Source organism: Zea mays, chromosome 8, assembly GCF_902167145.1.
Source record: "Zea mays cultivar B73 chromosome 8, Zm-B73-REFERENCE-NAM-5.0, whole genome shotgun sequence".
Taxonomy (NCBI): Eukaryota; Viridiplantae; Streptophyta; class Magnoliopsida; order Poales; family Poaceae; genus Zea; species Zea mays.
This window is the reverse complement of record NC_050103.1, coordinates 143,110,110-143,120,683: the sequence shown is the minus strand read 5'-3', so window position 1 is coordinate 143,120,683 and position 10,574 is coordinate 143,110,110.

Here is a 10,574-nt window from a genome sequence, read left to right as displayed (position 1 = left end):
CACGGTGATTTATTTTACCGAGGTTTGGTTCCAAAGAACCTAGCCCCCGTTGAGGTGGTCATAAAGACTGGGTCTCTTTCAACCCTTTCCCTCTCTCAAACAGCCACCTAGACAGAGTGAGCTTTCTCCTTAATCAACGGGTCACTTAGACCCCGCAAGGACCACCACACGTAGGTGTTTTTCCAAAAAGCTTCTCCTGTCCGGAATAATCTACGGTATTCCGGACAGTCGACTTAGAATGGTTGTAGATGAACCTATGAAATGATCAACTAGGTAAACTGGTTAGTCCACGAGGTTTGTGATGGTCGTCAAACACTAAAATCAATTATAGAAAATATTGAGACTATTTCCCTTTCAATCTCCCCCTATTTGGTGATTGATGCCAACACGAACCAAAACAAATATAAAGTGTAGAAATGTAACTAGTTTGCATTTTGACAGATGTGCATAAGTTATTTTGAAATAAAAGCATTTCTGAGTATATAAGTTTGATTTGATATTTAACATTTTGGACCACATTTGCACCACTTGTTTTGTTTTTGCAAATTCTTTTTGGAAAATTGTTTCAAAGTCTTTTGCAAATAGTCAAAGGTATATGAATAAGATTGCAAGAAGCATTTTTAAGATTTGAAATTTCTCTCCCTGTTTTAAATGTTTTTTCTTTGACTTAAACAAAACTCCCCCTGGATGAAATTCTCCTCTTAGTTTTCAAGAGGGTTTTGATAGATACCAATTGAAAATAACACATACCAATTTGAAATATACCAATAAAAATTTTCGAAACACAATTTAAAAATTAGGTGGTGGTGCGGTCCTTTTGCTTTGGGCAAATATTTTCTTCCCATTTGGCATTAATCGCAAAAAATAGAAACTTTTGTGAGCCTTTTTAAACTTTCTCCCCATTGGTATAAGTAAATAAGAGTGAAGGGTTTATACCAATTTGGAGTGTGGAGTAACGACGAAGGATGAATGATACCGGTAGAGTGGAGTGGAAGCCTTGTCTTCGTCGAGTACTCCATTTTTCTTTCAATCTACTGTTCGCCGAGCCCTCTTTGACGAGTGCGATACTCGGTAAAGTCTTTGTCGAGTGTTTTTCAGGCTTTGCCGAATGCTTCAGACACTCGGCAAAGCGGTCGATTCCGGTAGTCTTTGCTTGATGTCGTGGAAAAGTTGAACCTCCAGTGACGAGGTAGCACAACGGGACTTGATGTGTAATTATTCGGTTTGCCAGCAGCAAGCGGCTGTTTTGTGAGGCACCTCCCCTCCTGTCAGGTGGGTTCCATACATTTCTTTCTGTTGAGCTGTCTGTCATTTGAATAAAGATGCTTCCCCTTGAAAACACACTGTGTGTGTGGTCTGATTTCTCCAGATGCATGCTCTGGTATCAAGCTTCTGCCTTGCCTTTAATTAGCAAGAGTTTGAGGAAAGACGAAGAGTGATCTTGTCAACTTTTATTTTTCCATGGCAGGGAACTCAGATTATTCCTATTCCTCCATGCAAAAGCGCTTAATTACGTCCGTTTTTGCCCACATGAGAATGGCAGGCAGGCAGGCAGCTATCGGGGCTGTTGTTTAGTTATTAGTCTTGGATCATCATCATGATCCGGGACACATCTGTGGCAGACTTATGCTGGCGTCGAGCATTAGCCTGGTGCAGTGCATTGTCTGGGGCTCGCGTGCATGCAATAATACCCCCGGGATCTCCCGTTCCTATCTCTTTGGGTTGAGAATTTTAGCTGCGAAATATATAGCTGAAAAGATTGTGGTAACGCCAACGCCATAGCAGATGCCGAAGGCCCCAGCAGGTATGTGCTACTTGAGACGAGGCAACAGCCACACAGTACTCCAGCAGCTAGCTGCTGCATCGTCGTTTCAGAATTACGTTCGCATGCATGGTCACTGAGAGGGGGTTCACATGATGATTCATCACTGCATGCAGCTTTGCCATGCAAGCAGCAGGCATGTGAGTTGTGTCCCTCACTCCTCCCTCTACGCCTGGCCGTCGTCACATGACCAGCTGGTGACGCTGTTTCCACTAGTACAAATAAGCTCAAAGCCTACGGCACGTTCAACTTTTCACTGGCGGTTTCCGTTATCAAACGTCAGTGAAAGAAATAGGTGGGCCCGGCTTTAAAAACCGCCAGTGGAAACCTATTTCCACTGGCGGTTATCTTAACACAACCGCCAGTGGAAATAGGATGTTTCCACTGGCGGTTGTGTTACACAAACCGCCAGTGAAAATTGATTTCCAATGGCGGTTATCTTAACTTAACCGCCAGTGGAAACATCCTATTTCCACTGGCGGTTTTTAAAGACAACCGCCAGTGGAAATCAATTTTCACTGGCGGTTTTTAAAGACAACCGCCAGTGAAGTGTCTGTTATAAATACCCCTCTTCCCCCGACAGTGAACTGTATGCTCGCAGCCAACTTCCATTGGAGGCGATTTTGGAGGTCCAGAATTCACAAAATACATGGGGAGAGGTTTTGATCTTCATTTTTTGGAAGAAGATTGCTAAGAAAGGTTGGTTTATGTTGCTAATGTCAATTTTTATTCATTTTTGCTCAATTTTAGCCACATTTTGGATCTAGGGTTTCACCATTGGAGAGAGAGTGTATCCTCTCTCAATTTTAGCCACATTTTAGCCACATTTTTGCTCTATTCGCTCAAATAAAGTTGTTTAATATGGTTAGATTTTGTCTATCCTCTCTCCTTTTTCATGTTTAGTTCTCAAATCAGTTTATCCATGACATATTAAGTTGTTTAATGAATGGTTCATGTGTTGTGTGGAGAGAGAAGAAGATAGGTTTGGTAATTAAGATTGTTTTTATTAGTTGCTATGAAAGTTGGTTTAATTATGTTTTAATTGCCAATTATTGTTCATCTTTGCTCAATTTTGGAACTAGGCCTTCACCATGTGTTAAAGAGAAGAGTATGGCTAGGAAAGTTTAGTTTTATGTTCCTCTTGCCAATTTTTGTTCATTTTCCTTAAATTTAGCCACATTTTGGATATAGGGTTTCACCCCTTCATCCTTCCCGACAGGTGGTGATGGAGAGGACATCCTGGATGTATAACTTATCAAGGCTAGATCCATCATACATATCCGAGGTCCATAGGTTTATTGATGTCGCTACGAACCATGCTTGGAGAACAAAGACAAAACACATATATTGTCCATGCATGGACTGCAAAAATGCTGCTGTATTTAATGACACAGAACAAATCATATCTCATCTGGTATGCCGAGGATTTATGAAGGATTACACAATTTGGACAAAGCATGGAGAGGGTAGCTCTTTGCCTTATACGACTGGAAACCCTGAGAACATCGACGACAGATTTCAGTTCGTTCACGAGACACACCAACCTCTTCCACAGAGCGAACATGTAGTGCAAAATGTTACTGATCATGGTTATGCTCGAGGAAATGAACATGATAGACCTCATGTTCTGCCAAGTGTTATGGATGAGGAAGATGCAGAGTTGCTAGAGGCAATGTTGCGTCGTCATACAGATCAATCGATGTTCTTAATGAAAGGTATGGAGTCCCTGAAGAAGGCAGCAGAAGAGCCTTTGTACGACGAGTCTAAGGGTTGTACCAAAGAGTTCACGACGCTCCGGTCTGTGCTAAAGCTGTTGATGTTAAAAGCTAAATATGGTGTGTCTGATGCTGGCTTCGATGCGTTCTTGAGTATTATCGCAGACATGCTTCCAAAGGAGAACAATGTGCCTGCTAACACGTACTATGCAAAGAAACTAATCAGTCCGCTCACTATGGGTGTGGAGAAGATCCACGCGTGTAGAAATCACTGTATCCTTTATCGAGGTGATGATTATAAAGACTTGGAGAGCTGCCCAAAGTGCGGTGCAAGTAGGTACAAGACGAATAAAGACTATCGAGAGGACGAAGAGTGTGTTGCATCCGTGTATAAAGGGAAGAAGCGAAAGAAAGCCCAAAAAAAGACTTCAAAATCCACGAGCAAAGAAAAAGAAGTAGACTATTATGCGCTCAAAAAGATTCCTGCTTTGGTGATGTGGTACCTCCCCGTCGTCGATCGATTGAGGTGTTTGTTCGCTAATCCTGAGGATGCCAGACTTATGAGCTGGCATGCTTCTGATGAGCACAAAAACGACGGGAAGCTTCGACATCCAGCCGATGGGAAGCAGTGGCAAGATTTCAATGACAACCACCAAGACTTTGCCGATGAACCGAGAAATGTTAGGTTCGCACTGAGTACTGATGGAATGAACCCATTTGCTGAGAGGAGCAGCAAGCATAGCACATGGCCGGTGATCCTCACCATATACAACCTTCCTCCATGGTTGATGCAGAAACGGAAGTACATTTTGCTAACCATCCTTATTTCTGGACCTACACAACCTGGAGTTGACATGGATGTATTTTTGGAGCCCTTAATGGAGGATATTAAAATATTGTGGGAAACAGGTGTTCAAATGTTGGATGAGTATCGTAAAGGTTCATTCACGCTGAGAGCAATTCTTTTTGTTACGATCAACGATTACCCTGCTCTCTTCACATTATCAGGCCAGTTTAAGGGAAAGGTTGGTTGCACAGTATGCATTGATGGAACTGCTTACGTATCCCTTGCTGCATCTAGGAAGATAGTTTACATGAGGCACAGACGCTTTTTATTGGAAGGACACAGGTACCGCATGCGAAAGATGGATGAGTACTTCGACAATAATGGTGAACTACATTCTACTGCTCCATCGGGTAACAATAGAGGTCATAGAGTTTTTGAAATAGTCAGGAATATCAAGTTTGTTTTCGGGAAGAAGACAAAAGACGGAAAAACAAGGAAGGATGTCAAACCAGCTTCGGGGGCTATATTCAAGAAGAAGTCTATTTTCTTCGAGTACTTGCCTTACTGGAAAGAGTTAGATGTGCGGCATGCGATCGATGGTATGCACGTTCAGAAGAACGTGTTTGAAAGCATAATGGGCACCTTGCTAGACATAAAGGGCAAAACAAAAGAAGGGCTCAATTCACGCATGGACTTGGTAGATTTAGGCATAAAAAAGGAACTACATCCCGTTCTTCAAGAAAATGGGAAGTACCATCTCCCAGCAGCAAGCTACAATCTCAATGTAGATGAGAAACATGCGATGTGTGTTTGGCTTAAGAATTTGAAAGTCCCATCCGGATTCTGCTCTAGCATACGGAGTATTGTGTCAATGAAAGACCTGACAATCACCAACTACAACTCACATGATTGCCATGTCATGCTGACTACATTCCTACCTATTGCCATCAGGGCTATAAATCCTTTGTTTTTAAAGATGGCAATCACACGGTTGTGCTACTTTTTCAACAGGATTTCACAAAAGGTAATTGGCCGTGATGAGTTGGCATCTCTTCAGGAATTCGTAGTGGAGACAATATCACAGTTTGAGATGTGTTTCCCTCCATCGTTCTTTGATATTATGGTGCACCTTGTGGTGCACTTGGTGCCACAAATAGAGGCATTGGGTCCTATGTACTTGCATGAAATGTGGACGTATGAGCGTTTCATGTCAATACTGAATGGCTATGTATCAACCCGTGCTCGTCCTGAGGCATCCATGATAGAGGGGTACTGTACCGAAGAGGCCATTGAGTCCGGAGGTCCATTCTGCAATAGTATCCTAAAAGACCAGGTTGCAATAGGTCTGCCTCCGTCACGACACGAGGGTAGACTGTATGGAAGCGGGAGGATGGGACGGAAATCTTTCATCCCACCGGATTACGATATAGTACTTGAGGCACATCAGAGCATCCTACATCAGCTAACGATAATGGAGCCATTTATCCAACAACACATCAATGAGCTTCGCGAGCAAAATCCTGGGCATACGGATGATTGGGTAATGAAGCAACATAAGCAGCGGTTCAACACATGGCTAATGGTGAAGGACATTCCACGTGGAGAAACAATAGAAGAACAAACCATCAAGGGCTTGGCATCTGGACCATCACGCCAGGTCACAACATGGCAAACCTATGACATTAGTGGATTCACATTTTGTACCAAGTCTAAGGACAAAAAGAGCATGTCACAAAAAAGTGGTGTTCGATGCGAGGCCATAGATGATGAAACTGGTGAGATTATTACATATTTTGGCTTTATTGAGGACATATGGGAACTAAACTATGGTACATTTCAGATCTCGGTTTTCCGATGTCAATGGGTTGAAGACAAACATGTCACGGTAGACAACTATGGGGTCAGAGTTCTTGATCTAAGTAAGGTAGGTTACAAAGATGACCCATGGATCCTTGCTAATCGTGCTGCACAGGTCTTCTATGCTGAACAGATCATTTCTAACAATGAGAAGAAAAGCACCGACAAACCGAAGCATGTAGTTTTTCCTGGAAAACAACAAGCTATAGGAGTTGATGGTGTATCTGATTTAGAGAATTTTAACCAGTTCAACGACATGTCTCTTTTCATAGACCATCCAACCAAGATAAGGAACGTTGAGCGAAGCATCCCACGCAATTCGTTGCCCTGGGTACGCCACGATGGACAAGGCAGAACAATAGCTTCCTAGATTATATACTTGTCATGTAATTGATTATTGTTAGGAACTTGTCATGTAATTGATTATTGTTAGCGACAAACCGAAGCATGTAATTGTCTTCATTCAATTTTCGTGGCTACCATTTACAATTTTACATGACTTTCTATTGACTTTATAGAGAGAGAGGAGAGGGAGAGAGAGAGGAGAGAGAGGAGAGGGAGAGGAGAGAGAGGATGGAGAGAGAGGAGAGAGAGAGGATGGAGAGAGAGGAGAGAGAGAGGGGATGGAGAGAGAGGATGGAGAGGGAGAGGGGAGAGAGAGTGGAGAGGAGATAGAGGATGGAGAGGGAGAGGGAAGAGAGAGTGGAGAGGAGAGAGAGGATGGAAAGAGAGGAGAGGATGGAGAGAGAGGAGAGAGAGAGGATGGAAAGAGAGGAGAGGATGGAGAGGGAGAGGGGAGAGAGGGGATGGAGAGAGAGGATGGAGAGGGAGAGGGGAGAGAGGAGAGGGAGAGGAGAGAGAGAGGGAGAGGGGAGAGAGAGGGGATGGAGAGAGGTAAAAGTATACTAAACAATATATAAAAGTATACTTAATATAATATATAAAAAGTGAAGTAAAACAATATATAAAAAAACTATGTTAAATAATAATAAAAAACAATTTCTACTGGCGGTTGTCATAGAGAACCGCCAGTAGAAATGGCTTCCACAGACTGTAGAAGCCATTTCTACTGGCGGTTCTCTATGACAACCGCCAGTAGAAATGGTTTCTACTGGCGGTTCTCGTTGTCAACCGCCAGTAGAAATGGCTTCTACAGTCTGTGGAAGCCATTTCTACTGGCGGTTCTCGTTGTCAACCGCCAGTAGAAATGGCGCCTATATAAAGGGTGGCGCGCGGGAGCCGAAAATTTTACAAGTCCCTGGCGCCAGTTCACTTGAAGACGACGCCGTCAGGCTGCTGGATTTCGACCCCGAGGGTTTTCGCCGGCGATCGTCCCCGCGCCCGTCCCCACGCCGCTATTCCCGCCCCCGCACCGCCGTCTCCAGGTTTCTTTCTCTTTCCCCTAATCTGTACCGCCGCCGTCTACCGCGCCGGGCCGCCGCCGCCGCCGCCGCGTTTTAGTAAACCCTAGGGCACGCGCCACCGCCGAGAGGGAGGAAGAGAGATGAAGGAGAGGGAGAGGGAAGAGAGAGGAGGGAGAGGGAGAGGGAGGAGAGAGGAGGGCGCACGCGCCGCCCGCCGCCGAGAGGGAGGAAGAGAGAGGAAGGAGAGGGAGAGAGATAGAGGGAGGGAGAGGAGGGTGAGAGAGAGAGAGGAGGGAGAGGAGAGAGATAGAGAGAGGGAGAGAGATAGAGGGAGAGGAGAGAGATAGAGGGCTCATACAAATGTGTTCAAATGTATTCAAATGTAGAGAGAGGGAGAGAGATAGAGATAGAGGGCTCATACAAATGTATTCAAATGTGTTCAAATGTATTCAAATGTAGAGAGAGGGAGAGAGAGGGAGAGAGAGGGAGAGAGATAGAGGGCTCATACAAAAGAAGGGCTCATACAATACTTATTTTTATTCATATGTGTGTTATATATGTGTTCAAATGTATGTGTTCAATATATATATGTGTTCATATGTGTTCAAATGTATGTGTTCAATATATATGTGTGTTCATATGTGTTCAAATGTATGTGTTCAATATATATATGTGTGTTCATATGTGTTCAAATGTATGTTGAATATATACATTGTAATTTTATCCGTCACAACTCGATAATATACGTATCCGATCCGATCCGAATTCGATCTGAACTCGATAATTTCCGTACGACTCTCCCTCTCTCCCTCTCTATACGTCCTATGCGACTCTCCCTCTCTCCCTCTCCTCATCCTATACGACTCTCCCTCTCTCCCTCTCTATACGTAACTCGATAATATCCATACGATTCTCCGTCTCTCCCTCTTTATACGTCCTATGCGACTCTCTCCCCGTCCTACACGATACTATACGACTATACGATACTATATGGTTAGGGTTTAGGGTTATGGTTAGGGTTAAGGTTAGGGTTAAGGGTTATAGTTAGGGTTAGGGTTAAGGGTTAGGGTTTAGGGTTAGGGTTAGGGTTAGGGTTAGGGTTAGGGTTAAGGGTTCGGGTTTTGGGTTAGGGTTAGGGTTAGGGTTAGGGTTAGGGTTAAGGGTTCGAGTTTTGGGTTAAGGGTTCGGGTTTTGGGTTAGGGTTAGGGTTAAGGGTTAGGGTTAGGGTTAGGGTTTTGGGTTAGGGTTAGGGTTAGGGTTAGGGTTAAGGGTTTAGTGCCCGCGAGGATGTATTTAATTATACTATTTGTTAATATGAATTTAATTATTGCTTACGTTAATATGTGTTAATATGTATTTAATTATTGCTTATGTATTTGTATATATATAGCTCAATGAGTTCTCCGATCAAGGACCAAGGATTAGTGCCCGAGCACATGGACAAGAGTGTTGCTCAAGAACAATCCAGCAGTGAAGGATATGAAACGCCTAGCGACCCTTTTCCTACCACTAGCATAGATAGGGCCGCTCTCCGTGAGTTGCAACGTGACCCTACTTATGATCCACGAGAAGCTGAGGTAAAAGTACGCATCTTTAGCTTCGTATGTGTACCCTACTGATTTCACATGCATGATCTCTTGTGCATTTTATTACATGAATAGGAGGTCGTGTCTGAATTTCGTGCGATACTCGAAGAAGCCGTGGCACGATACGAAGACGTACCGGAGCCGACCCAAGATGCACCGGAATAGACCAAGACAACAACCGAGACATCAAGGAAAAGGAAGCAGAGCGATCGAAAAAGAGGTGACAGGGGGCTGAACAAATTTCCCGACAAAACATACAAAATCTCAGACGTGAGCCCGAAAGGTCAGACCCTAGCTCCAGAAGAGGCACTACCTAAGTTCCGGAATGCACTTGGGTTTTTAGTTAGAGATAATCTTGACATAACAATACGACAGTGGAGAGATGTGTCAGATGATGTCAAGAATCAAATATGGAATAAGCTATTAATGAGGTTCGTTCTGCCTCGGGGTTCAGAAGAACTCGTGAAGGAATACACGATGAAGCAGCTTGCAATAAATTTCCGAAACTGGAGGTCTGAGATGAACACAAAGTTTGCAAAGAAAGGTCTGGACCCGACCAAAAAATATAAAATCTCAGCAGGTCAGTGGGCAGTATTTCTAGAGCAGAGGAGCAGCCCTGATTTCATATCTCTAAGTGAGGCAAATTCAGAACTATCAAAGAAGAACAAGTACCGCCACCACCTAGGCACAGGTGGTTACAAGCGTCAGGTTCCTAAATGGACACAAGAAGACGCCGAGAAGAAGGCCGTAGGGTTGCCGACGCTGTCCGAGCAACTTGGTGAAAGGGCGGCAAATTGGCTCCGTGCTAGAAAACCAAGGGAAACCGAGACCGGTGTATCTTTTGATGATCCCATTGTCGAAGAAGCGGCAAAAAACATATATACAATGGCAGCTAAGCAGAGCGAAGGAACTTTTAAGCCACAAAGGGAAAGAGACATCCTAACGGCTGGTCTCGGTAACCCTGAGCATCCTGGTCGTGTACGAGGAATCTCGTCTAAGGAAGGATGGAAGGAAGGATTCGGACCACAGTGGGAAGGTCTGTACAAGAAACGTGATCGATACAAGGAAGAGATCGCGGATTATTTTAAGGAGGAGGCCAAGAAAGAGTTCAAAGCCATGATGTCTCAAATGCTATCGAATCCTCCTCCAGAATTGATGCAACAGTTGGCGAGTGCGATGTCTGTTCAACAGATGACCACTCCACAGATACAAATAATTCCAGCAGCTCAACCGCCGGCTTCCACAGATTGTACGACATTACCAAGCTCTGTTGCTTCAACGGGAAATAAGGACCGTTATCCAGTTGATGACATCACAAGGCCTGTGGCGTGCACACTGGTTATAAGATATGGTATTAACAATAAACGTACAAAGATAGTAGCCATAGGCCTTGCGATCCCAGGACGCAAGTTCCATGGAAACGATATTCCAGATGATTATTGC